General features: G+C 36.3%; 1 protein-coding gene and 1 pseudogene across 4 annotated transcripts in view; both read left to right on the top strand.

The window, feature by feature from the left end:
- The window catches only part of RFX7 (regulatory factor X7), a 137,314-nt gene that overhangs the window by 3,454 nt on the left and 110,355 nt on the right, over window positions 1-23,505 (top strand). Inside the window, exon 1 of one of the 4 annotated variants that reach the window (XM_073877054.1) lies at window positions 5,652-5,756. The exons of the other annotated variants lie outside the window; for them this stretch is intronic. The gene's annotated coding sequence lies outside the window, so the exon portion shown is untranslated. Of the gene's footprint in view, window positions 1-5,651; window positions 5,757-23,505 lie in introns of those variants that run through there. 4 annotated transcript variants of the gene reach the window in all.
- Window positions 5,688-23,505, top strand: part of LOC112832860 (spliceosome-associated protein CWC15 homolog pseudogene) — a 36,671-nt pseudogene continuing 18,853 nt past the window's right edge.

Genomic DNA, 23,505 nt, shown 5'->3' with positions numbered 1-23,505 from the left:
AGTTGAAATCATTGGTATCTAAATGAGACCAGAAACTATATTTCATAAGAATTGGAAATATAATTTATAATTTTTAAGGTAGTTCTAGAAAATAAAGATACTGCCAACTTGATAGTGTTGTAATATTTGTGTAATATATTTATGAATATCATCAACCTAAATCCAAGTTAACAAGCCTGCACTATTCTTGACCTTCCTCACTCCCATTCCAGAGACAAGGTCCAAATCACTTAGTACTTTGAAAGGAGATTTATTTGCAGAGTTGTATTTTAATACTGAATATGCTGTGAAAATGTTGTCTATCTTTTCTAAACAGTAGAATTTTAATACAAACTTTTCATTAAAAAAAGAAAGCTAGCAACCTAAAACAGCCAAAACTAACCTCACTGCAAACTTCTTGAACTTACATTGCACCCCTGTTTGGTTACTTAAAAAAAGAATGCCAAAGCAAGTTTTTCTTTCCTCTTATCTCCCGCAGTGTCTTCATTGTTTAAAAGAGAAAAAAGAAAATTTGTATTTAGTTTACATATATGTATGTATATACTAAGTGTTTTCTTTTCCATTTTAAAGCAGTTTTACTTGAAACCCTGATAGGATAAAATTGCTATGGAAAAAAATAGGATAGAAAAAATTACATTTGATATCTCTTCCGTATGTTGGTGATTAGTTATAAGAATAATCATGCTTTCATGGGTGGGAGTGATTAACATATTTGCCATTAGGCTGTAACATAAACAACAAACCTTTACCTAGAAATTGAAAGAAATCTTGATGTTTTATTGTAGAAAATGTTCTAATACTGTATTTACTCAACAAATGAATTCAGGGATTCTTAAAAGATTTAGTTATCAATTGTTATTTATATAAGCTTTTATTTGTAAGTAAGACTGTATAAGCCATTTCTTAAATAGTCCTGTAAGATGTGTCACTGTTCTACCCACTTTTTGGAAACAGATAAATTAAATGACAGGAAAACTAGGATTCCTCTCATTCATTATCAGACCCTGGAAGCTGTGCATGCCGTGGCCAGAGTTCCTTGTCTTTATTCAGTCCTGTAAGTCATACAGACTTCTGAGTCTCATACATTTTAGGCTTAAAATTATAAATAAACTGGAATTATGTATGTGGACCATTTGGATGTTTTCTAAATTCTAATTTAAACCCAATTTTACTTTCTTATGTATTAGTTACAGTGAGCAAAGTATGATGATCCAAAAGGTTTACATGGTGTTACCATATTAGACCTAATTCTGTCCCATATACTAGAACTCAGCAGTTCCATTTTGTCCTTGGTTCTGGGTCAGGGCATTTATTAGCTCTGTCTGAGAAATAGTTGTTGTTCCTTCTCCTGCAGTGGGAAACATTTACTGTAAAGCTTATAACTTCAGAGTTTACTTTAACCATAAGTCCCGGATCTGCATTTTGCTTTAAAATGAGAAACTGACTAGTACATTAGCTGGCTTTCATTATTTTTGATTAGTTGGTTGAACATGCTGCTTACCCTGAGTTTAGCCTGTCTTCCATACCAAGCACACCAAGGGTGCTTTTGTTTGTCTATATTGAGGCCAGCTGTGATGGTTGCATCCCAACACCGAGTGTTTGTGATTACAGAAAGAAGGCAGTTCCTTGCTTTCCTCTATGATTTGAAACTAATTGTCTTCCCTCTTGACCAGGAAGGCAAGTTAAGCAATTTGAAGCCCCTGGATTTTCTGGCCTATTGTTTAGCTCTTAGGTAATGGATGTGTGTGTGTATAAATAATTTACCAATTTGCTCTCCCCACTGGGAGGTGTCTTGACTGTTATGTGCAAAACTGATTTGGTTTCTATCTCACTATTAGTTTTTGGTATTATTGGGGGAAATGAGCTTCACAGTGGTGGAAAAGACAGAAGTGTTTTATCTGTTACAAAAGAACGCTTTGAGTAAAAACTTGTGTCACATCACTTTTTATATTAGAAAAACAATGTTGCACACTAAAATTGTACAAATGAAAATAATTAAAATGAACATTGCCATTTACTCAAATTTGAACACTAAGCAAGAACAGTGTGTAAGTACTTAACCTGAGTACCTGCTATATACAAAGTACTATGCTAGAGACTGGCATTTGAGGAATGCCCATTCATTCACTTGTAATGTTAACCTTGTAATATTAACCCAAGCAAAAAAGTGCAATAAAACTCTTTTATTCAGTTAGGGAACCAGGGAAAGCAGTGACAAGTGCCAAAGTGTTAATTGTGAGAAAAGTAGACCCTCGTTTCCTTGTCTGTAAAATGAAAAGTTTATACTAGATGACCTTGCAAGTTCCTTTAGCTTTACTTTCTGTGACTCTGTTACTAAATTAATATTGACAGCAATAATAAAACATACCATAAGCACAGTGAAAGACTAACAGAATTAACTAATCACAGGCAATCAACATTTTCAATGGACGAATTGTTAGGATTTGTCAGTGTTTCCTTGGGTGTTAGCCCAGGAGGACTCTCTGAAGGTGTTATTCACTTCTTGTTACCTTGTGCAAGAGTTCTGTTATGTGAGATTCAGTCTGCAAATATTTATTGAGCATGTATTACATTTAAAGTGTTCTAAAAGCCGTTGTTGATTATGCAAAAATATGTAAGTCTATGCAGCAATCCTTGTTGGGGAGCTTACCAGTTGAGAGATTGCACTAGGGGGACTATTGTGTGCTTTTTTTGTTTTGTTTTGCTTCTAAAAAGGTTCTCCGTACTTATAAGCACCTCACATAGGAACTTTTTCCTATTATAATAATGTAATATTTTAAGGCAGTAGTGAATGTTATATTGTCAATTTGGTTATGTAAATAAGAAAGGTGTATTTTCTTTTCAGAATAATTTAGTGCAGGGTTGAACCTTACAACTTTTCCTCTTTATCTAGGGTATACTTTTTAATGTGTAATTGTGACAGTTCTTTATACCTGTTAAAGAACAAGACAGTAAGATGGTTATTTCATATCTCTGACCAAACTAGACCAGTCTTACCCAGTGCCTCTTTTTCTACCAGTCTCTGTGTATTTAGCTGCTTTCTCTTGTGCTTTATTGAAGGTTCTAAGAGTTCAGGTTAAGATGAGCAGCATGACCAAAAGGAGGAAGGATCTTCCTGTCCTGGGCAGGGTAATAAATAAGGAACAATAAGCTTTGAGGCCTTAATGCACTTGATTGCTGACTATGAGATTAAGATAGTTAACACTTAACCAATACGAATAGAAACTTTAAAACATGATTTAATTTTTTTTCCTTGAGACTTTTAAGTGTTTTCTGTTTATGGACTATAATATCTCCTATTTATAAGAGGAAATAGAAAACAACTAGGTTTGGTTAATTATGCATATCATTATCAGACATCTATTACAATAGCTCCTATATATATTATGAAAAGTTGTGTGGGAGGTGAGGTTTTATATTCCTTATATCTAAGAACAAACTGAAAACATAAAGATATTCCTTACTATTTGAGTCTGTTTGGTTTCTGAATTCAGAGAGTGAGAGGTCAGAATAACAGATTCCAATCTGTTATGTCTTGGAATTTTGGAAGGCAGGAGTCCATATGGTGTGAAATACCATCTCCAAATAGCCTTATCTAAAAAAAAATAAATAAAAAATAAATTTACCTGAACCCTGAGTTTAGATAGCAAGGATTCAGATAGCATACACTCATTCCAACACAGGATTAACAAATTGATGTGAATTTACATGCTAAATCTGATTGATTAGTGATACCTCCCAAGGACATGGGGATAGAAGTGAACTATTGGCATCTTGGGGGTATGAGTCCCTAGGGCTATGGTGTTGCAATTTATGAGGCCTCATTTTAAGATATGAACCAAGCATTGAGAGCACTTGGGTTTGTGTTTTTCTTTATGTACTTGTATTTTTTTTTTTATTTTTCTGTGGCTTTCCTACTTGGATCACCTTGTACTGCCAAGTAGCTACAAAATGAGAACAAGGGGATTACTGCATTAAGTGGCGACTGCAGTTTACACTAACCCATTTTCTTTGCTTTTATTACCTTGTTTCTCTGCTTATGCCTGTGCTGGTCTCTCTACCTGCTACTTTAAAAACCTTTCTTTTTTCCCTGCTGATACAAGGGTTTAACTTTAAGATTCAATTCATGTGCTACTGTTTCCATGAAATTTTTCTCAACTCTCGAAGAACAATGATCTGAGTTGTGTAAATTAACTTTTTTCAGTGATTTAGGCTGGTCTTCCTGAGATGAGCCCATTTTACTTAATTTGTACTGAATTTAAATGAAACATTCTCATTTTTTAATATGTGAAGTTCATAGGAATTCGGAGACAGAATATACCTGAAACAAAACAGTCACTGCATAATAAGTAATTTACAATATGACAGTAAAATATTTTATTTATGTGGGGTAGCCAAGTACTTGCCATTGTTTTTGCAGTAGGTATGAAATTTTAAAAATTTAATTGGATAAGAGTGTCACTTTAGTGACATCTTGCTTGAAGTAAAGTTGGTGCTTCTGAGAGCCTGGGAAAATGTATTTGAATAGATGCTTCAGTTAATTTAAGTGAATCACTTCGCTAATTTGATTGCAGTTATTAGATCTTTTAATTGTATATGTACATAAGCAATCTGCGATCTAAAATGTAACTTTCAGATTGTTACATGCATGGTCCCTTTTCCCGAAGCAGGAGATCTTAACAAGCAGTATTTGGCCAAATTCTGTACATACAAGTTTCAAAGAAGTGAGAAGATTAAGAACTAATCCTGAATTTACAGAATCAAGTGGTCAAGGAAAACTGAATTCCATATGCCTTTATTTTAATGTCTACTATATACAGGCATAGGAGATTTAAAAAGTAATAACACTACTCTGCATTTAAAACATTCACCTCTTGTGTAGTAGTTGCATGCATCATCAGTAGAATTTAACAAAAGATTTTGTTAAATGCAGTGATCGTATGGTATAATCGATGGTATTAAAAAATAGAGTTAGATGAGAGGGATTCAGTAGGATAAAACATTCTTACTGGCAAAATTCAGGACGGTGACTTTAACAAAAATCAAGGGAAGGGCTATTGATCCAAGTACACTTAATGGTATGCTTACTGGGAAATCTTTATTCCCACTAGCAGGAATTAGAGTCACAGTTGTTGATGAGAGGAAGCCTTGCCAGTAATGAGAATAATTAGGGGAAGATGGCTTAGGTCAAAATTTGCTTGATTGGGGAGTGGGGTTTCCACCAATCACAATTCTCTCATCGCAATGCAAAGGTAGAAGAAAGAATATAAAGTAATAACAGGGAAGAAGAGGTTGGGCATGTTGAGAACTGGGGCAGAGGAACAGGAACTGCTCTGTTGGTTTTAGAAGAAGGCTCTGTACCCTGAGTTGACTCTGAATAATGGCCACGTCAGGAAGAGGATTAGAATACTATGGTGTGTGGGGTTCCTCATATACCTCACTTAGCCCATATTTTGGCTCCTGTGTCTTAGCATTGATACGTGTGTGCTTTCTCATTATAGGAGGAAGTTTGTTTTCCCCTTTGGATTCATCCCTTTCCGTATAGTTAGGGAATTTGTTCTAATATATACCCTTTCTGTCAGCATCATCAAACTCTTCTTTTCCACAGGCTGCTTTTCCTGTGACTTTATACAGGCTTATGACTTCCTTAAAGCAGCAGCAAACAACCTTGGAGAAAAGTTTTTGCAGTAAAACAAAGACTTGATCTTTCAGTGACCTAAAGAGCTCATTCATAGTCTAAGAAAAAAAGTCATTAGGTAAGTGAATGAAGAATGTAAATACTCATTTTATAAGAATAATAATATAAACAGTTAACAATGCAAAAATCCTTATTCAATAATAAAAAATAAAGCAGAAAAGTACTATTTTTTTTGACCACTAAAAAGATTTAAGAAACATGGTAACCATTGCTAGCTAATCTCACTCCTGGTTTTACTATTTTGCTTACCTGTTTCCCTCCCCTCCAGTCCCTCATTTATTATCCTGTTGTGTGATATGTAAGCCCACTCATATATATGGTGGAATAAGTGAACACACATTTTAAAAGCATTAACTGGTTTTGCACTTACGTGGTGGAACAAATGTATGCTCCCCCCCTTTTTATTATATTCTCAAAATTTTCTTGAATGAGCAGGCATTATTTTGAGTTTAGAAAAATCCAGACAAGTAAAAGAATGTTTTGTCTACCCTGCTGTTCTTCCTTTTAGCTGCCATCTGTCCATCAGCTCACCACCCCCACTCTGCTAGATCTCTCTGCTCTTGTCCTTTGTGACTTTTGCAGTCTGGCTTCCTGTTCTTCTTGCCAATGCAGTGGCCTTTTTTCAGTCTTTATCTCTCGTTATGTCTTCAACTCTTCTTGTTACCATCATTCCTTTGCAGTTTGGGAATTCTCATTCATTCCTTTTTGAGAGCTGCCTTTGTCAGCTACTCTGCCAGGCATTGGGGATTCCATGGGCAAAGATGCAGGGTCCTTGTTTTCATGGATCTTATTTCTGATGAACATTTTATTTTTCCTGTAGATGTACTTTATTTTTGAATTTCCAGACACTTATTTCTCAGCCATCCTTTTTTCTTCCCTCTGTTCACTTCTTTGCCAAAGTTAGAAATAGATGGGCTGACCAGACAACTCTGATCACATCTGCTGATTCATTCGCTAGAGTACAGGTAGCTACCCCTGTCACTGTACACCTGGCATTTTCGCGGTAATCCTTCTGTGCCATAGTGCCTTGCTACCTCAGTTGGCTTTCATGTCTAGCTAATCTACTTCTTTGGGTAGTAGATAGCACCTGTTCCTTCATTCCATCAGGCTAGCAATATTGGTTTCATATTGGATTTTTCTTTTTTAATCCCTGTGCCCAATATTTTAACAGGTTGCCAAGTTTGCAGTGTCACTTACGTTTCTCCCTGTCTTCTACTCCCTATGTTTCCACTGCCAGGACCATAGTTCAGTGCTTTACCGTCTCATTCCTGGATTATTATAGTGGCACCATAGTTGCTCTCTGTCCCTGGCCTTTCCCCTTACTGAACTATGCTGTGATTGCTGCCAAAATAAGTCTTCAAAAACATCCTTTTCCATGTAGTCTCCTTCAGATAAGCTATAATAATTTCACCTCACCCACCATATCATTATCTATAGATTTCTGTTAGGTTTCAAAGGCCTGTATAATCTAACCCCATACAGTCGGTCCAACCCGATTTCTTTCTGTTCACCAGTGTTGAAGTCCCATCAGGCAAGCACTTCAGTGTCTGCCTTATATTTTGTGGTCCTCCTTTTATTCCTGCTTTATATTTTTTCTGGAATCTCTACTCGCCTGTGTGCAAATCCTACTTAATCATGTTCTAGCCATTTTTGAAGTCATAGCTCAAATCATTGTACTATAAAACATTCTTTTGCTACTCTAGTCCACATTGGCCTTTTTTTGACCTCAAACTGTATAGTGATGTCTTACAGTTAAGCACTTAATCACTTTAATTTTTGTCCTATGCCGTTCTAATAAACAGTAAGTTCTTTGAAGCTAGGGGCAACACCTTTTTCATCTTTCTGTTTCTCATCTAGCAGTAAGTACTGGTGAATACTATTTCTCCTGCATTCTTAGAGACACTTGATTTTTTCTACATATTAATGTTTCTGTATTTGACATATTTGATGTGGTAATTTTCTCCCCAAATAAGTTATTAAACTCATGCTGCATTTTACAGAATGGAGGACTTAAAGCAACTGATTTTTTTTTTTTAAATTGCATAGGTGAAACTGAAGTAATCACTTATTTAGAGTTTCAGTACTACTATTTTGCTTACCTAATTAAATGTTTTTTACTATATATGTAGAATAAAAAATAATTTATGTCCCAAGTGAGAGACACTGTGTCCCTCGTCTTAAAAATACTGAGCAAATGACTGCTACATAGTTTAGTAACCTTTTATGAATGAGTATACAGTGGTATTTAGTTAGGGTTTGTGGGCTAATCTGCATTCCAATCTAGTTCCCAAGAGATAAAGTTGGAATTTTGAAGAACCCTTTAACATTGACCTGGAGATAGCTTCTTTAAAGTTTGATTCTGGTGGAGGGTTTGACCTACTTATTTTAGGAGCCAAGACCCAAGGCTAAGGTAACTTGTTGAGTCATGGCCAAAAGCCTGAAGACGGCAAAGGAAACCTGTGAGTTAGGGTAAATAACTAACTGAGGGAGGGAGGTGGATTGATGGAGAAAGTAACAAGGGAATGAATAAAATAGGAAAACAATTCTGAAGGCCCAAAGTGTTTCAGATTCATAAAATAGGTGACAGAGTGTTGGACCTTTCTATTTATCTGACATAGAGACTTTTTGTTTGTTTGTTTGTTTTTAGTCTGATATTCTTTCAGAGAGGTACAACAACTAGTTTTTAAAAGACACTTCAGCTTTAGAATTGTATTTATATGATGCTATTTGGTTTGTTAGGGCATGGTTCTCTATATTAGCATCATATTAGTATCACCTTGGAACTTGTTAGAAATGTAAATTTTGAGGCTCCAACTCTGATTTACTGTAATAGAAACTCTGGGGCTGTATCCAGCAAGTCTTTGTTTTGCTAGCCCTTCAGGTGATTCTAACACTGAAGTTTGAGATTCCCTTGCTTAGAGAATATATCTTCTACTAAACAATAGTAAGCCGCAGTCCTCTGTGGCAAAATTTAAGTATTCTGAACCCTTGAGTACCCCAGGTAGAGTTAATAACTCCTTTATTTTAATTTTATAGTATTTGAATGTAATTGTTATAGCATAATTTACACTGTGTTGCAAAAGATTTTCACTAAACTGAATTCTTTAATCTCAGCAATTGTATATTAAATGAATTGATGGATGAATTGATAAATAAAAGTTAAAGATAATGCATAGTCATCATTGTACTCAGCCCTGGTCAACAATTAAAAGACAAACAGACAGACACACATGCACACAAAATACCAAGAGATCACATAATGCAAGAAAGTATGGGATGTATAACCCAGAACCAGAGAGCTTCTACTTTGAAGGGCCAGATGGTAAATACTTTTGGCTTTGTAGGACATAGGGTCTCTGTTGCAATTGCTTTACTCTGCCATTGTTATCAAGAAAGTAGTCACAGACTATATATATACATATACATATATATATATATACATATATGTATATGTATATATATATGTATATACACACACACACACACACACACAAATGAATGAATGGCTGGATTTGTTCCATTACTGGCAGGATTTGGCTCTTGGGCAGCAGTTTGTGGACCCCTATATCCCAAACTACTTGAAGAATACAATAATGGTTCTCAGTTCTCCCTTAGGTAACCCCAGGATTATGTGTAAAGCTTATTAGAATGCAAACAAGTAAGAGTTATATTCCAGGGATAGTCTTACCTTAGTGCCTATGATGATAATAAAGTATATTGACTTATCGTTTCTGGTGTGACACATAAAGAGCTTGGAAGTCCTCACTTCTGTCATCCCAACAAGAAAAAAAGCGAACAAACAGAATCAACAATTCTTCTTAGATGTGTCAAGAGAATTGAGGTCTCAGGGCAGACTGCTGCCTAGAAAACTGGAGATAGGCAGATACAGAGAATCAAAGCATAGGGGTGGCAGAAGTCTAGGAGTAGAAGCCCCACAGATGAAGCCGCTCTAGGTAGGAGCACTTTAAGCTTAATTAATAAGCTTGAGAGAGTTGAAAACCAAGGAGGCTGAGTCTTGGGGGTGGGGGTGTCCCCTCACTTTCTTGAGTCTTACCTCCAGAAGCCCTACCAGGTTCTCCCTGCGAGGATCAGAGAAAAATCTTTTACTGCCTGCATAGTGAGGGAGGATTTCAGGGGCTGGGGAGTTTGCAGGTAGGGCCAAGGAGGGAGGAGGAGAAAAGTAATCATTTTGAAATCTACCCAGAGCTTTCTGTTCTCTTTAATAAAGCCTGTTTCAAGGGAAAGTATTTTACTTGAGCCTAACCAACAGAGGCTCTGCCAAAGCCTACTTGACCTGGGGGAAGGGAAATACCCCATATAGGCTCACTAAAAGACCGAGACCTAATCATAGGACAATAGAATGCCTCTCTCCAACTTTACCACCGTGTCAGTAGGGCTTCTAAAACAAGTGTAAGCCTCACACCTTATTTAAAGAGTCTCTAGGAGTTCCCAAGGAGAACATGGGAGAGAAAAACAAGGACATTAGAGAAAGTTGTAGTCTTAGATACCACAGCTACAGCAAACAATAAACAGCCTAACTCCTAGTCGATAAACATAAAACTCACACTAAAGGCCTGTCCACCTCCATTCCTTTTACCCAACATTATATCTGGCTTTCAACAAAATATTACAAGGCATGCTTACAGACAAAAAAACCCACAATCTGAAGAGGTAAACGAAGCATAAGAACCAGACTCAGATGTGACATAGATTTTGGAATTATCATACTCTGGATTTAAAATTACGATTAATATGCTAAGGGCTCTAATGGAAAAAGTAGACATCATGTAAGAATGGATGGGTAATGTAAGCAGAGAGATGGAAGCTTTAAGAAATAATCCAAAGGAAGTGCTAGAAATCAAAAACACTATAACAGAAATGAAGATTGCCTTTGTTGGGTGCATTAGTAGACTGGCCATGACTGAGGAAAGAATCGGTGAGCATGAAAATAAATCAATAGTAACTTCCACAACTAAAATGCAAAGAGAAAAAAAGTGAAAAAGATGGAACAGAGTATCCAAGAACTGTGGAACAGTTAGAAAAGTTGTAACATATGCATAACTGGGATGTCAGAAGGGGAAGAGAGAAAGGAACCAGAAGTACTTGAAGTATAATAGGTGAGAATTTTCCAAAATTAAAGACCCCAAACTACAGATCCAGGAAGCTCAGAGATACCAAGAAGGATAAATAACAACAAAAAGATCTACCCCTATGTATATTATAAAATTAAAGACAAAGATAAAATCTTGAAAGAAGCCACTGGGAAATAACCACCTTACCTGTTGAGGAACAAGGATAAGAATTGTATCAGACTTCTCTTCAGAAACCAAGCAAGGGAGGAGAGAGTAACGTTATTTAGAGTTGAAAGAAGAAAACCACCAACGTAGAATTCTGTATCTAGCGAAATTATCCTTCAGAAGTGAAGGAGAAATAAAAACTTTCTCAGACAAACAAAAATTGAGGGAATTTGTAACTAGTAGACCTGCTTTGCAAGAGATGTTACAAGTTCTGGAAAAGAGAGAAAATGATGTAGGTCAGAAAGTTAAATCTACATAAAGAAAGGAGTGAAAAGGAATAAATGAAGATGAAGTCTTTTATTTTTCTTATATTTAGTTGATCTAACAGATAATAGTTTGTTCAAAATGTATTTGGTGATTATTGCTTATGGGTAAGTGAAATTAATGACAGTGAAGTTATAAGGTACAGAAGGGAGGCATTGGGAATACTCTTAAAAAGTACTTAGAGTAACTGGAGTGCTATAGTGTTGTTTTGAAAGTGGACTTGGATTAGTCATAAAAGTATATTGCAAACCAGATGGTAACCACTAAAAAGATTTTAAAAGGAAGTATAATTGTTATGCTAAAAGAGTAGAGAAAATAGAATCATATAAGATCAAATAAAACCAGAGAAGGCTGAAATAGAGAAGACAAAAAAAAAAAAAAATAGAAAACAAAGAGGGCGCCTGGGTGGCTCAGTCGTTAAATATCTGCCTTCAGCTCAGGTCACCATCCCAGGGTCCTGGAATCGAGCCCCGTGTCGGCTCCCTGCTCAATGGGAAGCCTGCTTCTCCCTCTCCCACTGCTTGTGTTCCTGCTCTCACTGTGTCTCTGTCAAATAAATAAATAAGATCTTTAAAAAAAAAAACAAAAGTAATGAATAGTAAATAGTTAAAATAGGGTACATATTAATCCAGCTATACCAATAATCACTTCAGGTGTGCATGTTCAAAATACACCAATTGAAAGAGACTGTTAAAATAGATTAGAAAACCAAAACAGCTGCCTTTCCGCTCTATCCATGGAGGGATCCAAACAGTGTTGTTCTGGGTTTCCCCTCATAACTTCAAGGGAAACTTTCAAGATGTCCAGAGGCTTTGATAACCTACAAATGAAGGAGGAAGATGTCCTCAAATTCCTTGCAGCAGGAACCCACTTAGGTGGCACCAACCTTGACGTCCAAATGGAACAGTACATCTACAAAAGGAAAAATGATGGCATCTACATTATAAATCTGAAAAGAACCTGGGAGAAGCTTCTGCAAGCTCATGCCATTGTTGCCATTGAAAACCCAGCTGATGTCCATGTCCTATCATCTGGGAATACTGGCCAGTTAGCTGTGCTGAAGTTTGCTGCTTCTGCTGGAGACACTTGTGCTGCTGTCCACTTCACTCCTGGAACCTTCACTAACCAGATCCTGGCAGCCTTCTGTGAGCTGAGACTTCTGGTGGTTACTGATCCCAGGGCTGACCACCAGCCTCTCATAGAGGTGTCTTATGTTAACCGTCCTACCATTGCTCTGTGTGGCACAGATTCTCCTCGGTGCTACATGGACATCGCCATCCCTTGCACAACAACAAGGAAGCTCACTCAGTGGGTCTGATGTGGTGGATGCTGGCCCCAGAAGTTTTGCAGATGCGTGGCACCATTTCCCATGAGCACTCATGGAAGGTTGTGCCTGATCTCTACTTCTACGGATCAGATCCTGAAGAGATTGAAGAGGAAGAGCAGGCCACTGCTGAAAAGGCTGTAACCAAGAGGAATTTCAGGGTAAATGGACTGCTCCAGGTCCTGAGTTCACTGCGACTCAACCTGAAGTCACAGACTGGTCTTAAAGGCGTGCAGGTGCCCTCTTCTGCCTCTTCAGCAGTTCCCTACCCAAAACTGGAACACTTGGCTACCACTGAAAACAGGGTGGCCACTTCTTCTCAGGCCACTGAATGTGTAGGAACAACCACTGAGTGGTCTTAAGCTGCTCTTCTACAGAGAGAAAGAAAATGGAAATAAGGTTGATGGAAAATAAACTGTTTGTAAAGGTTGGGGGGAAAAAACCAAGACAGTGTAAAGGTTGGGGGGGAAAAAACCAAGACAGCTATATGTTGTCTACAAGTATACCCTTTACACTTTGGTACTTTATTATTTAGTAACCAGTTATTTGTAACATGCTTCACCAATATGTTGTAACACTGAATTTGAGAACCTAAAAGTTGCAAGTAAATGATGAGATACTTAAATTATAAAGAGCTTGGGGAAATGGCCATGTTTTTGTGGGGTTTTTTAAGTTTTTATTTTAAATCTAGCTGGTTAACATACAGTGTAATACTAGTTTCAGGTGTAAGATACAGTGTTTGAACACTTCCATACGTCACCCAGTGCTCATCACAACAAGTGCGCTCTTTGATCTCCATCACCTGTCTCACCCTTCCCCTATCCACCTCCCCTCTGGTAACCATCAATTTGTTCTCAGTAATTAAGAGTCCTTTTCTTGGCTTGTGTCTCTTTTTTTCCCTTTGCTTCTTTGTTTTGTTTCTTAAATTCCAACTATAGGTGGAATCATATGCTATTTGTCGATTTCACTTAGCATAATACACTCTAGCTTCATCCCTGTCATTGCAAATGTCAAGATTTCATTCCTTTTTATGGCTGAATAATACTCCATTGTATATATTCCACATCTTCTTTACCTCTTCATGAATTGATGGACACTTGGGTTGCTTCCATATCTTGGCTATTGTAGATAATGCTGCTGTAAACAGGGGTACATGTGTGCCTTTGAATGACTGTTTTTGTATCCTTTGGGTAAATACCCATTAGTGCGACTACTGGATTGTAGGGTAGTTTTATTTTAACTTTTTGAGGAACCTCCACAGTGGCTGCACCAGTTTGCGTTCCACCAACAGGGCACAAGAGTTCCTTTTTCTCCACATCCTCAAAAATGGCCATGTTTTGTGTCCAGTTTTGTGTATAAACTAATTTCCTCTGTTTAGAATTATTTTTATGAGAAATTATTGAGCATTTCTTATGTACATTTTGATTTTTTAAGCAGTTTTAATGAGATAATTTACATACCATTACATTTACCTGCTTTAAGCGTACAATTCAGTGGTTTTTAATATATTTTTGAAGTTGTGCATTCATTACCATGATTTAACTTTAGAAAGTTTTGATTTTTTTTTAAAAGCAGTTGAAAAGTGAATTATATTGACTGGATTGATTAGAAGTGGAAAGGTTATTTATCCAATCATAATTCTGAAGTTTCAAAGGCAGTAGGAGCGGTTAAAGTAGTGTTTTTATTTTACATGTTACTGAGATGTAACAATAGAATATGGATTTGTAGAATTTCAAAAGATGAAGTTGTAAGTGCTCAATTCTTTTTCCTTTATCCTCTGTGGGCCAGTCTTTCATTACTTTAGATATGTTAAGCTTTCTTCTATTTAGATGTTTACTGCTAAAAAAAAAAATGAATTGTCTCAATATTGCCTTAAGCTTTACTATAACTGGTCAAATACTTGAGTCTTAGTATGGCACACATTATTTTCTGACATTTCAACTTTATGTATTTGTAGTTATAGAGCATAACTTGTCAGCTGTTACTTTTTTCTGTAACATATTTTGAACCAATGAGATACTTGTACTTTCCTAAATTAATTTTCTGTAAGATGGTTAGGAAATTTCTCTGCCAAGCATAAAACTTAGAGTAACTTTTGTTTTCAAAAAAACATATATTTAACAGTTTTAAAGTAAAAAATAATCAGAATCACAAAGAGGCAGCCCACTGTCATTAATAATGCATTCTGAAATTAGTTGCCTGGGTTTGCTACCCAGGTCACATAACTTTTAGAAGTTGTTTCCTTTATCAGTAAAATGGAAATAGTAATAGTGCTTACCTTGTAATGTTGTGGTGAAGATTAAATGAGATAACTCATATAAAATACTTAGTGTAGAATCTGGCACATGGTAAGAACTTGATAAACGTTGGCTGTTATTTTCTAACCACAATAAATTCAAAGAACTTTTTCACTTTAACACACCATCTGTTAACTATGATTACTTCTTTATTCTTATTACTGTATTACTGTACTGTGCAGAGACCATAATGATATTTGAGGCAAGAGTTATCCAGGCAGAGAGGGAACAGCAGAGGCAAAGCTGAGAAGCCTGCAGCGAAGAGGCTGCCGAGTGGCCAGAGTGCAGTCGTGAGGTCAGAAGTAAAGGAGGGGCAGATTCGTATAGGGCCTTGCAGGTCTAGTAAGCACTAAAACTTAGGTTCTTATTCTGGGTGAGGTGGGAGCCATTAGAAGGCTCTGAGCAGAGGAGTGACAGGACCTTACTGATGTTTTAAAAGGCTCACTGGGTTGCTGTGTGGTGAAGAGACTATATAGGGGCAAGGGCTGAAAACAGGGAGATTAGTCTGTGCTGGGTCGCTGACATTTTACACTGGGATGGGGTGTGTGTGTGTTTGTGTGTGCGTGCGTGTTGTCTGCGTGCGCACGCATATAAAAGATGAAGTATTTTAAATATTGGTAAGTGGTGGTCCTGGGGTGTTGCGGTTAGCTACGAGTGATTTCATTTTCTTTATACTTTTCTCTGTTTTCCAAAAGATTTTAAAGAGTACTTTTGTAATCATAAATGTAACAGTTACCATTTTAAGTAGAGCTATGATAAATAAAAAAATTATGTAACATATTAGGCTCTTTGATTAGAGGGACATACTTGTATATTAAGTACAGTATCATAGGTGCTGTTACTAAAATTTGAAAGATTTGCCATCAAAGAGATTAAATGTTCATAATATGTCTATTGGAATGTAATGAAACACCAGGAATTTGGAATAAATGACCTAAAAGTCTCCTGAATCTTTACCATAGTTAGGTAAACTTAGTCACTCTCCCCCTAGGTTCTAATTCTTGTTACTGTACATTACAATTTTAATAAAATAATTGTATAAATTTATAGTCTCCTTTGTTGGAATATCAGCACCACAAAGATAGGAATTGTGTATCTCTCACTTAGAGATATTTCCCTAGCGCAGAATGAATGTATGCATGAATGCATGAGCTAACTCAGTAACTACCAAACTTCTTTTAGATGTCAGTTGCAGGTCTGGTGCAGTTTTTCCTACTATTCTTCCTCCCATGTAACACTGTCACCTCCCTCCTGTAGTGTTTAAGTTATAAGTTACTTAGTAAGTTTTAAATAAAAATAGCAAACTTTAGTATTTTTTTAAAGATTTTTATTTATTTTTTTGACAGAGAGAGAGAACGTGTGCACAACCAGGGGGAGCAGCAGGGAGAGGGAGAAGCAGGCTCCCCGCTGCGCAAGGAGCCTGATGCAGGGCTCCATCCCAGGACTCTGGGATCATGACCTGAGCCAAAGGCAGACGCTCAACTGACTAAGCCACTCAGGCGCCCCCAAACTTTATTATAATTTTTACAAGTAAAAATCTTATCTCTATACACCATTTTCAACAGTATAAAAAGATAGCTTTATTATAAATTTTGTGTTTACAGATGACCTTTTTGAATGTGTAATTTGTTAAAGTAGACAGCATTACCAAAGAGAAATATCAGGATTTAAATTAGTATGTATAACCTCAAATTGTTGGGTTCTTTTTAGCTTGAAGTATGAAACATTTTTCTGAAAGTACCCTAAATCCTTTTCTCCCAGTGTGGTGGGTTTTACTGGTGTATGTTGTATTCTTATTTATTGAAAAGAAGTGTTCAGTGCGCTTACTAGAGATTTGTTAAAATTCTTTATAATTTTTCATTGGTGGCATAGGGGAGGAGAAAAACAGCTTTGTGGTGTCGCTGCCATACTTCTTTATTTTTAACCTCTGGAAAATATGACATACCATATTAGTATAGCCTGACTTCTTGTTGAAAATAAAGCATGGGGAAGGTCTGTAATATTGACAACCTGTGCATTTAGCTGTGATTGTTAAGGCTTAATTTTGGGTGATGTGATTTCTTTCTTGAAGGCTACTTCCAGAGAATTTTATTTTATTTATTTATTTGAGAGAGAGAGCCCAAGGAGGGGGAGCTGCAAAGGGAGAGGGAGAAGCAGGCTCCCCGCTGAGCAGGGAGCCCAATGTTGGACTCGATCCCAGGACCCTGGGATCATGACCTGAGCCGAAGGCAGACGCTTAACCAACTGAGCCACCCAGGCACCCCTAAATACTTAACGTGTTTATGTCCATCTCAGTTCTTTAGAAAATCTCTCTGAGCACTTTTGTTTTCTTGGAGAGTTCTTATTCACTAGTTCTTGCTCCTAGGGGATTTTTGAAGTTTTTAAAAAACAAAACCCAGAGAACTCCAAAAAGTTTCTCCTACATAAAAACGGATATGAAGAACCTCCAGACGGAAAGAAAGCTCCCTTGTGTTCTTTGGTTGGTGGCTTACCACTTCTACTCCCATCCCCGTGTTGGGTGCCACTTTTCTTCAGGGCCACAGTTTTGTTTTTACGCTCTTCATTTCTGGAGGGACATACAGTATATGCAAAACTATTTATGTATTTAACATTATATATATTATATATATGTTATCACAATGAGGAAAACTTTGAATACCTTGAATACTAGTGCATATATTATATCAGGGTCCTACTTTTGTTGTATTAAATGGCACATCTTAACAAAGTCTGTAAGTATTTATAGTTTTCTATTACATTCTTATTCTGTCTTTGCTTCTAGCCCATTTAAGTCCCAGTTTTCTCAGTTCCTTTCATCAACCTTTGTCTTTTTTTCTCCAGTTCTGCCTCTGAAGTAGGCATGTAGCATCAGTTTGTGATCCTAAAGCTATTCCTTGCTTTCTGTCCTTCCCTAGGTGACTTCCCTCTGGATAACTAATGCTGGATGCCTACACCTGTACTTCCTCTTAATCTTTATAGTTACTCACCACTTTCTTACCTCTTCTTCGAGTCATTACTCTAGGTAGACTGTCTGCATTAGTCTGTTACATCTACTTCTATAAACTTGTATTCAATGTGGATCATCTAGTTTAAAACAAGACATAAGTAAATTGTGAAGAGAAGTATTTCCTCACAGCGCTCAGGTTAATAGAGTACAAGGTGTTTATAGCAGATAATTCACAATCTCCTGGTTTTGTCTCCCTGAATTTTTTCTCCAACACTTTTTTTCTGTTGTTTTCTCTTGTTCTTATCCTTTCCACCTTTTACCTTCTTCTCTGTCTCCCATCTTCCCCTCCCCAATACAAAAGAAAAAAATTTACCTGTGTAATTTGTTAAAATTTTATCTCTGCTTTTCTTACATTTGAAATCTTAGAAGTTGTCAGCTCTATACTTATCAGGTTATTTGAAAGCCTAATGAGGTTGTTTAAGAAAAGATGTAATGAGCCTTTGCTATGAAAAAGATTACGTAAAAATCATTTAATAACATACTGTAGGGAAGGTGTGAGTCAGCAGTCAAGTTTAACAGAAGAAAAGGGTTGTGCTAGGCTGATTGCTTGCTTGCTTTGGTCTCCAGATATAATTCCAACCAGTTCAAGACGGAGAGGAATGAAGCTAAAAGGACACTTTGGGGTTCCTAACTCCTGAAGTGAGATGTAAAATGTAACAAATACTCTAAAGTTTCAATGTATTTGGATAGAAGTACAAACTTATATCTTGCTTTATGTAAATAATAGAATAAGTTCTCCATCGTTGTTTAAAATCATGTTTTTGTTTTTTTTAAGTAAGTTGGAATGCGTATTCCAGCATTGACAGGGCAGTATGAACAACTTAGATGTTGCTTAGAAAACTCTTCTCCTGGATGAAGACAATGAACTGTGAAGGACTATAATAAAAATTCAGCCAGACAAGTCAGTTTTATAGGAAATTGTTTTGGGATATCAGTGCTACATTGTGTTACTTGATTATATAGCTGAGATTACATGTGTTTTATCTTTGTGATGACTTAAAGAAATGAATGGGCTTTGGAGTGATTGTGGGAGATTAAAAACAAAACAAAACTTTATATTTTGGACGTGTGCATTTTGGCTGTTTTGGATTGTAGCTCATCCCTTGATTTCCAAATACAGAAGTGTGAACATTCGGTAATCTTTAATGATGAACTCTTGTTTGTTACTGTCATTCATGTTCTTTTTTTTTTTAAGATTTTATTTTATTTATTTGTCAGAGAGCGAACACGTGCATGTACAAGCAGGGGGAGCGGCAGGCAGAGGGAGAAGCAGGCTCCCGACTTGAGCAGAGAGCCTGATGTGGGGCTTGATCCCAGGACCCTGGGATCGTGACAGCAGCTGAAGGCAGTTGCATAACCGACTAAGCCCACCAGGCATCCCCATGTTCTTTTTTAAAACTTAGAATCATAATCAAGTTGTATTTTAATTTTATATGTATATTAATGTATATGTTATTGATATATAATACATTTAATATATTAATACATGTCTATTAATTTTAATTTTACAAATATATGATACAAGGGTCATCACAAACCAGCAGGGGGATTATTTAAGAAATGGTATTAGTGCAATTGCTTAGCTGTTTGGAGGACAGAAGGAATAAATTTAGAGCCTCACCTCAATAGCAGGTCATCAGAACAATTGGGATGATTTTAAAAAAGAGAACTAGAACAAACTAGAAATGAACTTATGATGGAGTGGAATATTTTTTTCTGCTAGAAGTAGTAGAAAACATCTCAAAACAAAAAGTTTTTACTACTTAAAATGAAAAACAAACACTTTAGTCCAAATTAAAAGACAAATCAGAACAGAATAAAGTTTTTATGATTATGCTGCCATTAAAAATTTTTAAAGAGTGCTTGTCATTACATGAATACTTTTGATAGAATATGAGAGAAAAAAAAATCACAGTATAGTCACACAACTCCACACAGCCAGACACATACACACATATACACAACTCTAATTATAGAAAAAGAGAATGGAATAAAAACACACCAAAATCTTGCCTTTCCATAATGTTGGGATTGGTAATATGGGTGATTTTCAAAAATTTTATGTGTTTTTCTGAAATAAGCAACTTGCTTTTAAAAATATTTCTTTTAAAATTGCTTACAGAGTAAGTCTAAACACTTCCTAATTCATTTCTAGCTGGACTTTCCAGCTTATCTTCTCTGTCCTCCTTTCTCATACACAGTTCCTCTCCCATGGACTAGCACAGTGCTGTTTATAAAATTTTACAAAAACTATGATGTGAATGCCTTCAACTTGTTCCATTTTACTACGTGGCCCACTATGTTTTATTTGTATTAGGTCCAGCTGTATCACATATTTAGGTTATTTACCCATTCATGAAGGATATCCTTGCTTTGCACCCATTGTCTGATAAGTATTTTGGAGTATTTGATATTCTCTTAAAGGTCTGCTGTATAGCCTTCCATCTCTTTTCCTTGGCTTTGGCTTTACCCTTTAGCAGAAATGCTATTTATTTATTCAGAGACAGATTTTAAGACCATAATTAGGTCACCCCAGTTTACCATGTTCTCTCCACTGTTTTTCACCCCATTTTATCTTGTACTCCCAGTATAGCATTTATCATAGTCGTATTTTCTACTGTGTGTCTCTCCCAGTAGATGTTGAGCCCCTGATGGGCAGCAGCTATGTCTTATTCATCTTTGTATCTCCCACAGTGCTATGTTAGCAAATATTTATAGTCTTATGTTGATTTTAAATAATGATTTGTCACAATTTGATTCACTAGTAGAAAGATGTTTTAGTCCATTTTTACCCATATGCATATCTTATTTGATGTATAATCTTAAATGCACCATCTTCTTAAAAGGAAGATTTATTTTTTACATCGTAAAAGACAAAGATATTCATTATAGAAAATGTAAAAAAACAAAATAACTTATTTCCACCATCTGTATGAAACATGTTTCTTTTCTTTTTTCCTGTAATTTTTTGTTTTTGCCTCACTTAAATCATAGTGTATAGTTTCATTTTCCTTAATATTCATTCATTATAATTATTCATTTATTCAACTAATATTAAGTACCTAATATTAGGCAAGTATTCTTTTAGAACTCTGGGGTTGTAGCAGTAAACAAATTAGTTAAGATCTGTTTTCATAAAGCCTGTGTATTGGAGGGAGACATAATATGCAATAAATTAAAAATGAATATACTATGTGACATAATGGTAAATTCTCAGAAGAAAAGCAAAGCAGGAAAAGAGGGAGTTAGTTGTATATCAGGAAGAGGATTACAGTTTTAAGTAGGTTGCTCAGGGAACCTTTACCAAGGTAATATTTGAATAAAGACCTGAATTATAGAGTGAGTCATGTGGATGTTTGAAGACAGAACCTTCATTTGTAATGGTGGGACCAAATTTGTTCAACAATAAGAGAATGCTTATTACTATTTTTAAATTACTATCAATATTTTATTATATAGCCATAAAAAGAGTCTGATGTCAGTTAATGTATAATGACTTGGGAAAATGCCCACCATGCAGTGTTAAATGGAAAAGGCAAAATAAAAAACTAGTTTCACCCTAATTTTAAAAAGATCTTATACACATATATATATGTACAAACATATGAATGTAAGTAGGAGAAAATACACCAGAATTTAGTAGAAGTTCTTTGTTGGATATGGTCTTGGTTTTTTTTTTTCCATTTTTATATTTCTCAAATTTTTTTGATGAGTATATGTTAAAATAATCTTAAAAAGTACTTAAAAATTAATTTTGATACATCTTAACTTCCAGGCCATGCCATAATGGAGTCATGGATATTGAACTTATCCTCTCTCCATAATCAACCATAAAACTGAATAAAACACATATAGCAATTGAGGTTTTCTGAGCATTAGATAGCAAAGCACAGGGCAGTGATCCTTGAGAGAAGGAAAACCCAAGAGATAAGCTCACGCTGGCTTTCCAAATTGCAGCTCAGGAGGAGAGCCCAGAGACCAGAGCTTTAATGCAGTGGAGAAAACAGTGATTGGAGTGCATGGCTGCCGAAGCATCTGGAATTTGTGAGGCTGGGTACTGTTAAGGAGGGAACTGTTTAGAGAAGGAGCTTCAGAAATCTCCACAGGGTCCTTGGATTCTTCAGCTGAGTACTGAACTCCACATATGCATGGCAGCTCTCTTTTCAGAGAACAACTAACTACTGGGGCCTGTAAATCCTTGAGATTCTAGAGGTCACACAATTTTGGCCAAATTGGAAGGAGCTAGTTGAGCCCCTTGGGCATCAGTTGAGACCCCAGAAAGTCTTAACACTTTAGAACTAAGGTTACTCTATCCATAGAGTAGGAGCTATTTTAGACACATTCTAACAGTCTAAAACCAACCCTCAAAAGTATCAGGTTGAGCTGTCCATAAATTAACTTCATGCCAGAACACACTTTGAAGGAACTCCAAACATTCAACATAGTATCAACAATTTCCAGGTATATAAAAAATTACTAGACATATGAAGAAGTGGGGAAATGCAACTCATCTCAAGGAAAAAAACAATAGGAACAGAGTCAAAGGACAAAGATGTGGACAGAGTTGGCCTATATTTTAAATTGTTTCTGGTAAATAGGTTTAAGTATTTAAAGGAAAAGATGGGCATGATCCATGCCCAGATAGGGAAACTAAATAGAAATGGAAATCTAGGAGAGTTTGGGTTAAGCGTCCGACTCTTGGTTTCAGTTCAGGTCTTGATCTTAGGGTTGTGGGGACAAGCCCAGGGCTCTGTGCTCAGTGGGGAGTCTGCTTGAGATTCTCTCTCTCTCTGCCCCCCCACCCCCACTCACTTTCACTCTCGTTCTCTCAAATAAATACATCTTTAAAAAAAATGGAAATAAAATAAAAATCAGGTGGAAAATCTAGAACAGAAAAATTCAATACCTGAAATGAAAAATTCACAGGATACGTTTAATGGCAAATGGAAAACTGCCGGAAGAAAACCTCAGTAAACTGAACCCAGACAGAAAAAAAAAAAGAACAAGCCTCAGAGATACCTGCCGATATTGAATGGTAGAACATATGTATAAATTGAGTCTGGGAAAGAGAAGAGGGATTGTAGCAAGAAAATATTTAAAGATATGATAGATGAAAGATTTCCAAATTTGATTAAAATTTGGGCAATAAATTTCACAGACCTGTGGAGGTCCACAAACTCCAAGCACAATAAACAAAACCATACTAACACATCAAGTCAAATTGCTGAAAACCAAACATAAAGAGAACATTTTATAAGCAGCTAGAGGGGGGAAAAAGACACATTGTATCGTGCATAAGGGAACAGTAATAGGAATGAACACTTATTTTTCATTAGAAATAATAGAGACTAGAAGACAGTGAAGTATCTTTTTTTCAATGCTGAAAGAAAAAAGCTATCAACCTGAAATTATAAATTCATCAAAAATATCTCTCAGCAATGGAGGCAAAATAAATACTTTTTTTTTTAAGATTTTATTTATTTGACAGAGAGACAGCGAGAGCAGGAACACGGGGAATGGGAGAGGGAGAAGCAGGCCTCCCGCCGAGCAGGGAACCTGATGCAGGGAGCCCAACGTGGGGCTTGACCCCAGGACCCCGGGATCATGACCCGAGCCGA

The sequence above is a fragment of the Callorhinus ursinus genome, unplaced genomic scaffold, assembly GCF_003265705.2.
Source record: "Callorhinus ursinus isolate GAN/ISIS: 27379988/994484 unplaced genomic scaffold, GSC_fseal_2.0 scaffold25, whole genome shotgun sequence".
Taxonomy (NCBI): domain Eukaryota; kingdom Metazoa; phylum Chordata; class Mammalia; order Carnivora; family Otariidae; genus Callorhinus; species Callorhinus ursinus.
Note: the sequence above shows the minus strand (reverse complement) of the source record. Positions and strands in the feature narration are given on the sequence as shown.